The sequence below is a fragment of the Gadus morhua genome, chromosome 7, assembly GCF_902167405.1.
Source record: "Gadus morhua chromosome 7, gadMor3.0, whole genome shotgun sequence".
NCBI classification, from domain to species: domain Eukaryota; kingdom Metazoa; phylum Chordata; class Actinopteri; order Gadiformes; family Gadidae; genus Gadus; species Gadus morhua.
The window spans coordinates 19,808,266-19,822,789 of record NC_044054.1 but is presented as its reverse complement, the minus strand read 5'-3'; positions in this window follow the sequence as shown (position 1 = coordinate 19,822,789).

Here is a 14,524-nt window from a genome sequence, read left to right as displayed (position 1 = left end):
CGCCCTCTGCCTGGCCTTCTACCAGAGGGGACCCGCCCTCTGCCTGGCCTTCTACCAGAGGGGACCCGCCCTCTACCCTGTCCACCAGAGGGGACCCGCCCTCTGCCTGGCCTGCCTCCTGAGGGGACCCGCCCTCTACCTGGCCTGCCTCTTGAGGGGACCCGCCCTCTACCTGGCCTGCCTCTTGAGGGGACCCGCCCTCTACCTGGCCCTCCTCCTGAGGGGACCGGCCCTCTGCCTGGCCTTCCACCAGAGGGGACCCGCCCCCTACCTGGCCCTCCTCCTGAGGGGACCCGCCCTCTGCCTGGCCTGCCTCCTGAGGGGACCCGCCCTCTACCTGGCCTGCCTCTTGAGGGGACCCGCCCTCTACCTCGCCTTCGCCGGCCTCCTGAAGGGTTCCGCCTTCACCGCTGCCGGCCTTCTGAGGGGGTTCTGTGCCACTGCAGGTCTCCTGAGGGACTGAGCCCTCATCGTCCTTGCCGCCGGCCTCCTGAAGGGTTCCGCCTTCACTCTGCCTCTGCTTGCCCCTCAGGCCGTCCGCCTGAGGCTCCCTGCCATGCCCTGGGGCAGTTTTCTGGACGCCCGCCTGACGTCCCTCGGCTCTGCCGCAGTCCATTTTTTTTTTTGATTCCCCCCTCCTGGCGCCCCTCCACCCACCCGTTTTGGGTTTGACTTTCTTTGTTTTTTGTTTGTCGTGGGTCGCCTGGGAGTCGACCCTTAAGGGGGGGGTACTGTCAGGGTGTGGGTGTCTCCCTGTGTTTTTCCCTCCTGTGTTGATTACTGTTCCCTCCCCTAATGTGTCTCAGCTGTTCCTCGTTGTGTTTGTTATTTAAGCCCTCGTCTTTCCTTTGTTCGGTGTGCTGTCATTGTGGTTTGTGTGTGGTTTGCTGTGGTTAGTGTTGGTTGTAGTCCTGCGTGTTCCGTGTTCCTTGTTCCCTTTCGAGTTCCCTGTTGTCTCCCGAGTTCCGAGTTGTCTCCCGAGTTCCCCGATACCTGTGCCTTAGCCTTTAGGCCTGAATAAAGTGCCGTTTACCCTCAATACCGTCTGCGTTTGGGTCCTACCTGCCTGCCTGCACCTCCACCTTCCATAACACAACCTCATATCTGTGAATGAGTATGAGAAACTCACTGTGAAGCAAGCAAAATATTCCCTGTGAAAACAAAACTCAGTGGATATACTGGAGAAAAAGTGCCGGTCAAAGGATGCATTGCAACATTCAAACTCATCGGTAAACAAATAAAAGCAATGCTGTTTGTTGAAATGAGTGTCAAGCCAATATTGGGATTACAAGCATGCCAATGACTAAACCTTGTAAAGAGTCTTTGTAGTCTCATCTCAACCATCTAATGATCATGACTCACTCATAGAGGAATACAGTGACCATTTTGAGGGGCTTGAATGTTTACCAGGGGAATACAAAATTCAAGTTGATGAAAATGTGCCTCCAGTAGTTCATCCATGCAGAAAAATACCATTCAAGCTGAGAGGAAAACTCACAGAAGTGTTAACTACAATGGAGAAACTAGGATTGATAAAGAAAATTGATGAACCTACATCATGGGTCAGCTCACTGGTCGCTGTGGAAAAGCCCAACGGAAAGCTGAGAAGGTGTTTGGATCCAAGGGATCTTAACAAAGCAATCAAACGAGAACACTTTAAGTTGCTGACAAGAGAAGAGATCATGGCACAGTTTGCTGGAGCTAAGTGGTTCAGTAAATTGGACGCGTCTTCGGGGTTCTGGCAAATGAAGCTAGACGAGGAAAGCTCCAAGCTTTGTACTTTCAAGACGCCAGAGGGAAGGTACAGATTCTTACGCCTGCCATACACGGGATCCTGTCAGCGCCAGAAGTCTACCACAAGAAAGTACACATGATCTTTGAACACATACCAGGAGACCATACCATGATGGATGACATCATCGTGTGGGCGTCCAGCCGAGAAGAACATGATGTGCGACTGAGACAGGTGGTCGACCTGACACGGCAAATAAACTTTCAACTCAACAAAGACAAGTGCCTGTTTGGAGTAAAGTCATTGACATTTGTGGGAGATGTAGTCTCTGAGGCAGGGATTAGTCCAGACCCAATGTCATGGCCACTGTTGTGGTGCTCTGTATTCTGCCCCTGTGTTGGCCACGCCCCCTGTCTGTCTCTGCCTTGCCTGCCACTCAACTGCTCACACCTGGCCTGCATCGTCTCATCAACTCCCCTACAAATACACCTGGTTTCCCTGCAGTCATCGCCAGATCGTACTTCGTGTTACCGTGGTAGTTACTCGTTCCTGGCTCCAGTGTATCTCTCTAGTGTTCTCTCTTGTGGAATTTTCGTGCCTCACCGTTTTCTCTCACCTATAGTTTTTGGATCGTCACCTCCAGCCTGCAGTCTTCACTCCCTCCAGCCCGATACGCTCCACTCCAACCAACCTCCTGCTTCACTCCTAGCTGATCTAAATAAACCTGTTCACCGTCACTCCAACACCTGTCCTGTCTCTGTGTCCTGCTCTTGGGTCCAGCAGCTAACGCTACCCTAACAGAACGATCTGGCCAACAATGGACCCAGCGGACATGGACTCCTTCCGCCAAGCTCTCTCCACTCAAGGCGCCCGGGTTGAGGAACACAGCCAAGCTCTCCGGGAAATGATGGAGGCTTTTAAAGACCTCTCTACCCGGGTCACGCAGATCGGCGCCCAACTGGACTTACTGGTCTCCCACACCACGGCTTCCCCGTCGGCAACGGTACCACCCCCTGTTCCTGCTCCCCTGGCTCAGCCGTCACAGGCCCGTGAGCCTTTCATTCCTGCTCCTGAGCGCTATGCTGGGGACATGGGGACATGTAGGGCGTTTTTAATCCAGTGTTCCTTAGTTTTTGATCAGCAACCTCTTACCTACCCAACTGATAGGTCAAGAATAGCTTTTGTTTTTGGTTTGCTTAAGGGAAATGCTCTAGCGTGGGCATCTGCATTGTGGGACAGTGGATCCCAAGCTAGTGATAACTTTGATTTATTTGTTTCTGAGATGAGGAGGGTTTTCGACCACCCAGTCGAGGGAGGGGACGCCGCCAAGCGGCTTATGTCCCTACGACAGGGCTCCCGCAGTGTAGCTGAATTTTCCGTGGAGTTTAGGACTGTAGCAGCCAACTCGGGCTGGAACGACCAGTCACTACAAGGTCTTTTTCTTTCCTGCCTTAATGAGCCAATTAAGGATGAGCTAGCTACCAGGGATGAGGCAGACAGCCATGAGGAAGTAATCTCCCTTTCCATCCGGCTGGATAACCGCCTCCGTGAGCGGCGTAGGGAGAGAACTAGCCGCCCCATGTCTTCAGCATTCCCTGGTCCCTCTTTTCAACACCTATCGAGAGCTGCTCTCCCCCAACCTGTGCCACGAGCAGTATCTGAAGGGGAGCCCATGAAGCGGGGGCGCACCCGACTGACCCAGGCTCAGCGCCTCCAACGGATAAGGACCGGAGTTTGTCTGTATTGTGCACTGCCCGGACATTCCATCTCCGTCTGCCCTTCGCTGCCAAAAGACGAGGCTCAGCAGTGAGCGTTGGGGCCCTGTTGAGTCACACCTCGTCCTTACCTGTCCCCAACGGTTCACGCACCCTGCTGGATGCTACTCTCCTGTTCCTCGGCAACCCCCTTTCGGTGTCCGCCATGGTGGATTTTGGGTCTGATGAGAATTTTATTGATTCTGGGTTTGCTTCCCGAGTTGGCATTGCGTTGGAACGGCTCCCCTCTCCCTTAGACGCAAATGCCTTGGACGGCCAACACGTTGCCCGCATTACTCACCGAACGAAGCCCCTGGAATTGATTGTTTCGGGAAACCACCATGAGACTCTTCAGTTTTTTGTTATCCTGTCCCCTCAGACTCCCCTGGTCCTTGGTCACCCCTGGCTCAAGCAGCACAATCCCCAGTTCGACTGGTCTGCTGGCAAGGTGGTGAGTTGGAGCGATTTCTGTCATTCGACCTGCTTAAAATCGGCCCTGTTCCCGGTAGAGGGGGGTGTCCACTCATCCAAGGAACCCCCCGACCTGTCCTTAGTACCCCCTGAATATCACGACATTGGAGAGGTGTTCAGCAAGTGTCGTGCACTTTCCCTGCCTCCCCATCGTCCCTATGACTGCGCCATTGAGCTTCTCCCCGGTGCCCCTTTGCCCAGTAGTCGCCTGTACAACTTGTCCCGCCCTGAAAGGGAGGCCATGGAGGGGTATATTCAGGATTCGCTCTCTTCTGGCCTCATTAGGCCATCATCTTCTCCCGTTGGTGCGGGGGGTTTTTTTGTTACCAAGAAGGATAAGTCTCTTCGCCCCTGTATTGATTTCCGTGGTCTCAATAACATTACTGTTAGAAATAAGTATGCCTTGCCCCTCATCAGTTCCGCGTTCGAGCCTCTGCAGGGCGCCACTATCTTTTCTAAACTGGACCTACGCAATGCATACCACCTGGTGCGTATCCGTAAGGGAGATGAGTGGAAGACTGCCTTTAACACCCCCCTTGGTCACTTCGAGTACCTTGTAATGCCTTTCGGTCTAACGAATGCCCCCGCTGTGTTCCAGAACCTGGTCAATGACGTCCTCCGGGACTTCCTTAACCGCTCTGTCTTCGTCTACATAGACGACATCCTCATTTTTTCCCGCAACAAGGAGGAACACGTCCATCATGTGAGGCAAGTTCTCCAGCGGTTGCTGGAGAATAAACTCTATGTAAAGGCTGAGAAATGCGAGTTCAGTGCAACCTCTGTTTCCTTCCTCGGTTACATCATTGAGAGCGGGCAGGTGCGGACCTGCCCAGAGAAGATCAAGGCGGTGGCAGACTGGACCGTTCCCGGGACACGCAAGAAGCTTCAGCAGTTTCTCGGTTTCGCCAATTTCTACCGGAGGTTCATCCGCGACTACAGCAGGGTTGCAGCTCCTCTCACTCGCCTCACCTCTCCCGTAATCCCATATGCCTGGACACCAGAGGCGGATGTTGCCTTTTCGAGGCTCAAAGTACTATTCTCATCCGCCCCTATTCTGATCCAACCTGACACCTCCAGGCAGTTCATCGTGGAAGTCGATGCCTCTGACACTGGAGTGGGGGCCGTTCTGTCCCAACGTGCTCCTGTTGATGAGAAGATTCATCCCTGCGCCTTCTTCTCTCGCCGGCTATCACCTGCTGGGCGCAACTATGACATTGGCAACAGAGAGCTGCTTGCTGTGAAGCTGGCATTGGAGGAGTGGCGGCACTGGCTGGAGGGGGCGGAACTGCCGTTTGTGGTTTGGACCGACCACAAGAATCTGTCTTACCTACAGACAGCAAAGCGCCTAAACTCCCGCCAGGCCCGGTGGTCCCTGTTTTTTGGGCGGTTCAACTTCGTCCTCACCTACCGTCCGGGATCCCAGAACATCAAGCCGGATGCCCTCTCTCGTCAGTTTTTCTCTGAGAACTCGCCGGCTCCACCGGACACCATCCTCTCTTCTTCCTGCCTCAGGGTGGCGGCTGTCTCCTGGGAGATTGAGTCCCTTGTCCGGAGGGCCCAAACTTCTGAACCGGATCCGGGTAACGGCCCCCCAAATCGCCTTTTTGTCCCTAGCTCTGCTCGCTCTCAAGTTCTGCTGTGGTGTCATACGTCTCTCTTTGCCTGTCACCCTGGCGTGAATCGCACCCTGTCCCTCCTGAAGCGGCACTTTTGGTGGCAAACAATGGACGCCGACACACGGTCGTTCGTCCATGCCTGCACGGTGTGTGCTCGTGCCAAGTCCTCCCACCAACCCGCTGCTGGCCTGCTACGTCCCCTCCCAATCCCGGGTCGGCCCTGGTCTCACATTGGCCTTGATTTTGTAACCGGTCTTCCCCCCTCTAATGGCCACACTGTCATTCTCACTGTCGTTGACCGGTTTTCCAAGGCTGCTCATTTTATTGCCCTCCCCAAGCTCCCGACTGCCTCTGAGACCGCCCAGCTGCTTGTACAACATGTTGTTCGCCTCCACGGGATCCCTGCCGACCTCGTCTCTGACCGTGGTCCCCAATTCATTTCTCAGGTCTGGAAGGCCTTCTGTCGGGCGTTGGGGGCCTCAGTCAGCCTGTCTTCTGGTTTCCATCCACAGACGAATGGGCAGGCAGAGAGAGCGAACCAGGACCTGGGAACCGCGCTGCGCTGTGTGGTTGCGCGCAACCCATCTGCATGGAGCGAACACCTCTCTTGGATTGAGTACGCGCACAACTCATTGCCCAGTGCAGCTACTGGCATGTCCCCTTTTGAGTGCTCCCTGGGCTATCTTCCGTCCTTGTTCCCCGCTCAGGAGGAAGACATCTCTGTTCCCTCGGTTCAGCACCATCTCCGCCGTTGCCGCAGGGTGTGGAAGGACGCGCGTGCTGCTCTGCTGAGCAGAACCGGCGAATCGCTGACCGTCGCAGAGTTCCCGCTCCTGCTTATCGAGTAGGTGTGGCTTTCCTCAAGGGACCTCCCTCTTCAGACTGGTTCGAAAAAACTAACCCCTCGCTTTGTGGGCCCCTTCCCTATTGATGCCATCATCAATCCGTCTGCCGTAAGGCTTAAGCTGCCTCGGGCTATGCGTGTTCACCCCACTTTTCATGTCTCTCTGGTAAAACCAGTCTCCACCAGCCCTCTCTGCCCCCCAGCCGCTCCCCCCTCTCCTCCCCGTTTGATTGATGACCACCCGGCTTTCACCGTCCAGCGGTTACTGGACGTACGTCGCCGGGGTAGGTGTTTTCAATACCTTGCTGATTGGGAGGGATATGGGCCGAGGAGAGGAGCTGGATTTCGCGTGGACTCATCCTCGACCCCTCTCTCGTTCGGGATTTTCATCTGGCTCACCCTGAGAAGCCTAGGCCGCCAAGAGGCGTCCGTTGAGGGGGAGGTCCTGTCATGGCCACTGTTGTGGTGCTGTGTATTCTGCCCCTGTGTTGGCCACGCCCCCTGTCTGTCTCTGCCTTGCCTGCCACTCAACTGCTCACACCTGGCCTGCATCGTCTCATCAACTCCCCTACAAATACACCTGGTTTCCCTGCAGTCATCGCCAGATCGTACTTCGTGTTACCGTGGTAGTTATTCGTTCCTGGCTCCAGTGTATCTCTCTAGTGTTCTCTCTTGTGGAATTCTCGTGCCTCACCTTTGTTTTCTCTCACCTATAGTTTTTGGATCGTCACCTCCAGCCTGCAGTCTTCACTCCCTCCAGCCCGATACGCTCCACTCCAACCAACCTCCTGCTTCACTCCTAGCTGATCTAAATAAACCTGTTCACCGTCTCTCCAACTCCTGTCCTGTCTCTGTGTTCTGCTCTTGGGTCCAGCAGCTAACGCTACCCTAACACCCAAGGAAAACGTCAGCCATCGAGAACATGGAACGTCCCGAAAATAAGGATGACGTCAGAAGGTTTCTAGGTATGGTAACTTACCTTGCATGGATCATACCTCAGCTGTCAACAAAGTCAGCGCCACTCAGGTGTCTCCTGGAGGAAAAAAATGAATGGACATGGTCACATGAACAGGAAGACTGCTTTAAAAACTTGAAAAGAATACTCACCAATGAGCCTGTGCTTAAATTCTATGTCCCGGAGAAGAGCACACGGATTACAGCTGACACGTCACAGTACGGACTAGGGGCAGTATTGCTACAGCCTCATGACAAACCTGTCGCCTATGCGTCCAGAGCGTTGACATCAGCTGAAACTAGATATGCACAAATCGAGAAGGAGCTACTAGCCAGCACCTACGGATTTGAGAGATTCCATCAGTATGTATATGGTCAAGCTTTTGAAGTGGAATGGACCATAAGCCACTGATGTCAATCATGTCAAAGCCGTTTAACGACTGTCATATGAGGATACAGCGCATGATGATACGGCTGGAAAAATACGACGTGACTATGAACTACAAAGGCAAATTCATGTTCGCTGCAGACACGCTTTCTCGTGCAGTTGACAAAAATGAAAGGACAGATGAAACGGGAAATCCACAAATAAAGGCTTATGTGGACATGATAATGTCATCCCTGCCGGTTTCTGAAGAGAGAATAGAGCAGATCAGAAAAGAGACAGAGAAAGAGCACACCATGAGAACACTAAAAGAGACAATACTGAGAGGATGGCCTGAACAAAGACAAACATGGCCAGCTGCAATACAAGACTACTGGATGTGTAGAACAGAATTCACTGTTGTGGATGGCATCATATACAAAGGAAACAAGTTTGTCATTCCACCTGCGATGCGAAAGGAAATATTACAAAAAAAAGATACATGCAGGACATTTGGGAGAAGAAAAAAACGTGGAGGGCACGAGAAGTTATGCATTGGCCAAGAATGAACACAGACATCAGCCATACTACGGCTTCCTTGGAAGTATGTCTCGCATACAGACCTAAACAGCAGGCAGAGCAGCTGATGCCACACCAAGTGCCGAAATACCCATACTACAAGGTTGGAGTTGACTTGTTCGATTGCAATGGAAAGAAACTATCCAGAAGTTGCAACATTACAGTCCACAATCAGCAGAGCCATCATTGCTTTTCTGAAGGCTGTTTTCGCGAGACATGGAGAAAGTGAAGCAGAAGAAAGAAAGTGAAGCAGAAAGTGAAGCAGAAGAAAGTGAAGCAGAAGAAAAGGCATGACAAAAGTGCAAAATAGCTGCCTTACCTGAAGCCGGGGGACAGAGTCCGCCTTCTGGATTACTCGACATGAACGTGGACACAGCAGGGACTTGTACAACAGGAGGTTGCACCTCGTTCTTACCTCATCCAGACAGATCGAGGATCAGCCCTGAGGAGAAATCGCGTGGACATCCGTCTACAAAATAACTGCTCCGAGACTGTCACGCAGCCACCTGAGGTGACAAACACCACTACGGGCAACAGAGGCTGTCCGAGTTCCCTGAATACTACTGACTCTGGTCAAACCGTACCCAGTTCACCAGCTGTGAAACACAGACCCAGCAGGATGGTTAGACCACCTGAGAGAAAAAGGGGGGGGAAATAAATAAGTGAATGTTTGTACTGAACTGAAAAAGTGAGCTCTACGTGTTAAACGTAACTGAACAATGTTGAGTTATGCACTAACGTTTGAATTAGCGGTATCAGAATGTGTTTCTTTTACGTGTTTACAACTGAACAAGGCTGGGAGATATTGTTAATATGCACATTAACGTTTGAACATCGTTACCATGGGAGTGAACAGAGTTGTCAGAACGCTTAATAAAGTTTGACTTTAGCTGACTGTTTTGTTGACATTCCCTTTAGCACAGCTCGGTCTACTCGATGCATGACGCAACCCCAGTCAAACGTTTGACTGCAGTATCTTCTATTCTATGCGCCTTATAATCCGGTGCGCCCTATATATGAAAACAGTTCTAAAATAGGCCATTCATTGTTGGAGATTGATACGGATCTCTCCAGTCTCTCCAGAAAATAAGGGAATGATGCTCTACCATTCAAAAATATGAGTGGGTTTCTAACGATACAAAGCTTAAGTGAAATGGGTGAAGTTGCCCTTTAAGGAGGAGAACGGAAGTGTCTGCGTGTGGGTTGCTGTTTTTACTCTCTGTTGGGAGCGCTGGAAATAAAGTGGATCGTTCAGTGAATGGAGTTAACCGATTCTTCTTTTATATATTACCCAAGTATAGGCAACAAAAAATGTTATACATTAGATTATTCATAGATTAGAAAACAAAAGGAGATCGTTAATACTTGGGAATAACATGGGAATGAATGAAACACGCATGCGCATTTAAAAGACAGTGTTTACAGGAAGTGCGTCATTATTGCGCATCTAGGACCCCGAGTCGATCTGGCAGCCGAGTCAATCTGGTACCCACACCGGCCTTCATGGTCTACGAAGGCCACACCTTCATAGACCGCATCCTTCGAAGGATGCATCCCCTGAATTGAGACACAGCCGTATTTGATATTTATGCAATTTTATGCGATGAAATTGCGGGAACTCGCAAAAATTGCAGCTTTTCGGTGACGTTCACGACTTCACGTCACTGCATAACGTTCCCAGGGCAACAGGGGGAAATGGCTGCTCTTGTGTGAAGTAAACGCAACATTTTCAACTTTCTGCGAAGATATATCTGACTTTTTGCAACGAAAATGGGGATTATGAAATCATGCAAGCCTCGCATATTTTGCGCGGAAATCTGCAATTTATGTGGTGAAAGTGTGGCATATTTGAAATAATGCAGCCCCCGCATGAATATGCAGACTTTGGAAGATTATGCGTTGAATTATGCGATCGCATAATCGCGTTTTTCTGGGGGGACTGGTGTACATGTGTTGGACCGCTAATGCTAGGAACGAAACCTGCTGCTGCGCCCGGTTTGTCATATGGAACAAACATAACAGTTTCCAGGCCGGCCATGCCGCGGGCTGGGTGAAGTCAAACGAGTCCGGCTCGTGATACTTCGCCATTTTGCTGCTCCAAACGTGTTTCTTCTATCACTGAGCCGGAACGGTCACTTCTGACACCATGTCATGAATCCTTACTCAGTGGTTATGATTAACTCAGGGACTCATGCTGAAGAGTTTACTGTTTATTATTTAGGCTCCGAGTCATATACGGACATTGCATACAGAGCTATAACATGTGACTCCAACACCTAGGTCAATAACCTTTGAACTACACATTCAAGAGGCTGTACTATATATTTGATACATATTAGGCTACTTGCAAAATTATGAAACCAAACAAAATAAATCCACATTCATATTCACAGTTCCATACATGGTTACCCTTTTATATTTGTTAAGCATCTTATTTTTCAGTCTTTTTTTTTGTCTTTGTACCGTGTTACAAATTTTAATTTCTTCATCTAAGGCATTCCACATGTTAACTCCTTAATTTAAGTGCGTTTGAGTTTATAAATAATGTATTGGTTGGTTCAAGATATTCTGCTCTGTTAATGATTCTAATTGCCCTCTTTTGTAGAATAAAAATAGGGTTTGTAACTGTTTCAGAACCAGTTCCACAACAGAAGCCTTGGTGTGCATCTGAGATTACAGGGGGTGCCCCAGTACTATACTAAAACCAGCTACCCAGTTCAGACTTCACTTTTACACAGGCCTTTCTACCAGTAGATAGACAAGCACTTCTAGGTAGTTCTACTGACATGTTGGGAGAAAATCATTTACTGTGCTTAAAAGATAGTATCACACCATGTCTTGTGATCTTGAACATTTCAGCTGCAACATTAGCTTATTGATATCCCAGCTTTGGATATGTGATATGTTTTTGATATGTGTGATGTGTGAGGTGTAAAAAAGAACTTTGAACTTTTTTCTGTATTTACCAAAATGAACCACTAAATGTCATGGCTTCTTGCACTGCCTTTCTCTGTCTTGCATTTAACAATAATATAATAATAAACCCAATTAGTAATGTTACTTTCACAAAAAGTAATCAATAATAGTGCCTCTTAAAGTTAACACGATTGTAAATAAATACAATCAAAACACAACTGGTAAGTAGTAGTATGTAGTTAAAGATTCAAATAAAACAATTATTTGCTTACTTGTGTACAAAAGTTAGTAAACCCTGAGCTGCATTGCTTAAATCAAGCAGGTAAACACAATCAGGTGGGACACATTTATTGATTAACCTGAATGGGTTCACTTCAGTGAGCCTAAACCTACCTGGTTTGATCTGTTTTATCTAGTGTCACCCAATTTCTTCCCTAAAGATCTCTGATTGCATTGGTCCATTTCATCACTACATTGGTCCCACCTGATTGTGTTTATCTGCTCGATTTAGCAATGTAGCTCAGGGTTCACTCACTTTTGCACATACAAAAGTTGGCAACTAATTAACAATTGATTTTCGAAGAAGTTCGATGTCACTGCCTTGTGTGCCATAAATATACTATGTACATGGGTGCGCGTATGTTGCCCACGACGCCGGCCGCCGGCCGTGGCGCAGTTCACGCGCACCTGCATAATAACGATCTTATCGGTTTAGTGAACAAAATAAATGCAGCAAACAACAGTATTTAATGGAAATTGTCACAAGTTTAATTACAATTTGTTCTGTGAGAAAGTATTTTATTTATTTTTTATCATATTTTATAAATGAAAAGTTCAACTTTCAATTGAGGATGCAATTTTTGGAGGGGGGGAATGCATGCTTATGCACCCCCGTAGAACCGGGCCTGAACGGTTTGTATGTGTTTCCCCAGATTTCCATTTCTGATGATGAAGATGTGTGTGGGTGTTTGGCAAGGTGGTTTGATGTGCTTGCTTGCTTGTGTGTGTGTGTGTGTGTGTGTGTGTGTGTGTGTGTGTGTGTGTGTGTGTGTGTGTGTGTGTGGTGTGTGTGTGTGTGTGTGTGTGTGTGTGTTTGTGTGTGTGTGTGTGTTGTGTGTGTGTGTGTGTGTGATGTGTGTGTGTGTGTTGTGTTGTGTGTGTGTGTGTGTGTGTGTGTGTGTGTGTGTGTGTGTGTGTGTGTGTGCATGGGCCGCGCTGGCCGTTTCGGTGCCCCTAGGTGACTCGACATTAAGTTGTTTAAGGAAGTGATGAACCCACAGGGAAGTGGTTGATTACAATATATTGTTAATGTTTCATCTGTGCCATTTGTCAATTATTAGATGTTGGCGGTTTGTCTATTTGAACCTGAGAAAATCATGGAGCAATCCATACATGAAAACACCTCCATGCAGTTTTCCATTGATATGTATACAAAATACTCTGCTTCCATTAAAGCAGTCAGTAAACATATGCATTTGCCATTTATAATCTTTATAATGTAATGTATGCATTTTATGTTATAAAAATATATTACGATAGTTCTATTTCAATGTGTTACAATATTTTGCAATATCCATATCAACTAATCCTGTGGACCATAACCCAGGCCTATAAAAGGTTGTAATGCATGTAATCTGGGATCAATTACAATTTGGGCAATGAATCTTGTTACTGTTGCACAATATTAATACAGCTCTATATATTTGCTGAAGTTGGACACAATACCGTGGCTGCCTGTGGGGCGAGTGGCAGCATGTCTACGGGCCGTCTTCCCAGAAATGATGCTAGCCTGAGGCTGCAGGGGAAAGCCACCCAGAATCACCAATTGGGGGAGTAAGAAGGAAAAGGGCTTGTCAACTAAAAAAATGGAGGCAAAGGAAAAACGTAAAGGAAGGAAACTTAACTTACTAACTTAAACTTTCAACTTTCATCATAGGGCTGTCATCCAAAGCATCACTTGTATTCATTCATTGTATTCCCGCATAAGTCACTCAATAACCTAATTTATGACAAGCCACATAACATATTTAAGCGTATCAACAGAATGTGTGTGTGTGTGTGTGTGTGTGTGTGTGTGTGTGTGTGTGTGGGTGTGTGTGTGTGTGTGCGTGTGTGTGTGTTTCTGTCTGTAGTCTTGGCTTACATAAATCCAGTAATACAAATAGTACCTGTTGTCTGTTGACGTAGTTTAAAGGAAGTAATAAAACAGACAGGGAAGTGGTTAAAACGATTACATAATATTAGCACATATGACTGTGTTGTCACTATTTCATCTGTTTTTAATGTTGTCACAGTGTGTGGGTAAATCATTGAAAAATCGCCCAGCGGTTGTCAAAGTTGGGTATTAGTACTCCTCGGGGTACCTGGATGGGTCTAGGGGGTACTCGAAATTAATCTGTGATTTACCTTCACAAAGCAAGATCCTGGAAAATATTGGGAGGGAGAACCACTACTCTTTGTAACTTTTGGTTGATGTAACGCTTATGACACAAGAACTAATCCACTAATGACCACCAATGGAAACAATGTCTATGTTCACACGCATAGGAAAATATAATCCTGTCAATACATTTTGCCCTACGTAGAATAAGCTTACAATGCTCCCAAATATTGGTTATTCTGTGTTGTCTTTATATTTTATGTATATTTAAGCCTATGGAATGTTTGTACATGCGCGTCCACTTTTCGTGCAACAGAATTAGGAACAAAAAAACATTTCAGTGAGAGCTGTCTGTGAAGCTGGGAGAACTCAGTGCGATGGAATCAGTCACAAGGGGTACATCACTGATCATAGTTTGGGAACCACTGGATCTGACAATTCCATACGAGAAAAACCTTCCATTCAGTTATCCATTGATGTGTACACAAAAGACTGCTTCCATTAAAGCAGTCACGAAACCTGGTGTGCCGTTCAAAATTGTAATAATATAATTTTTCTAAGCTCTATGCTATGTTCTGAATTTTTTTTATACATTACTTTAGTATTTCAATATGTTACTTCAATGTGTTACATGCATTACAACTCTAAAGAGTTGTAATGCATGTCATCTGGGATTAATTAAAATTGATTTGGGCAATGAATCTTGTTACTATTGTTCAAAATCTCTCAATATTGCTTTGTATGTGCTGAAGTTGTACGTAATAGTTGTGCTACCTGCAGGGCCGTAGCACCAAATCCTGGGCCCCTATACTATAGGTACTAATGGCCCCCCCTGCGTGACGTGACCGATAAGTGATTTTTTTTATTTTATTTTTTATTTTATTTTTTTCATGGGCCCCCCCTCTGCCTTGGGC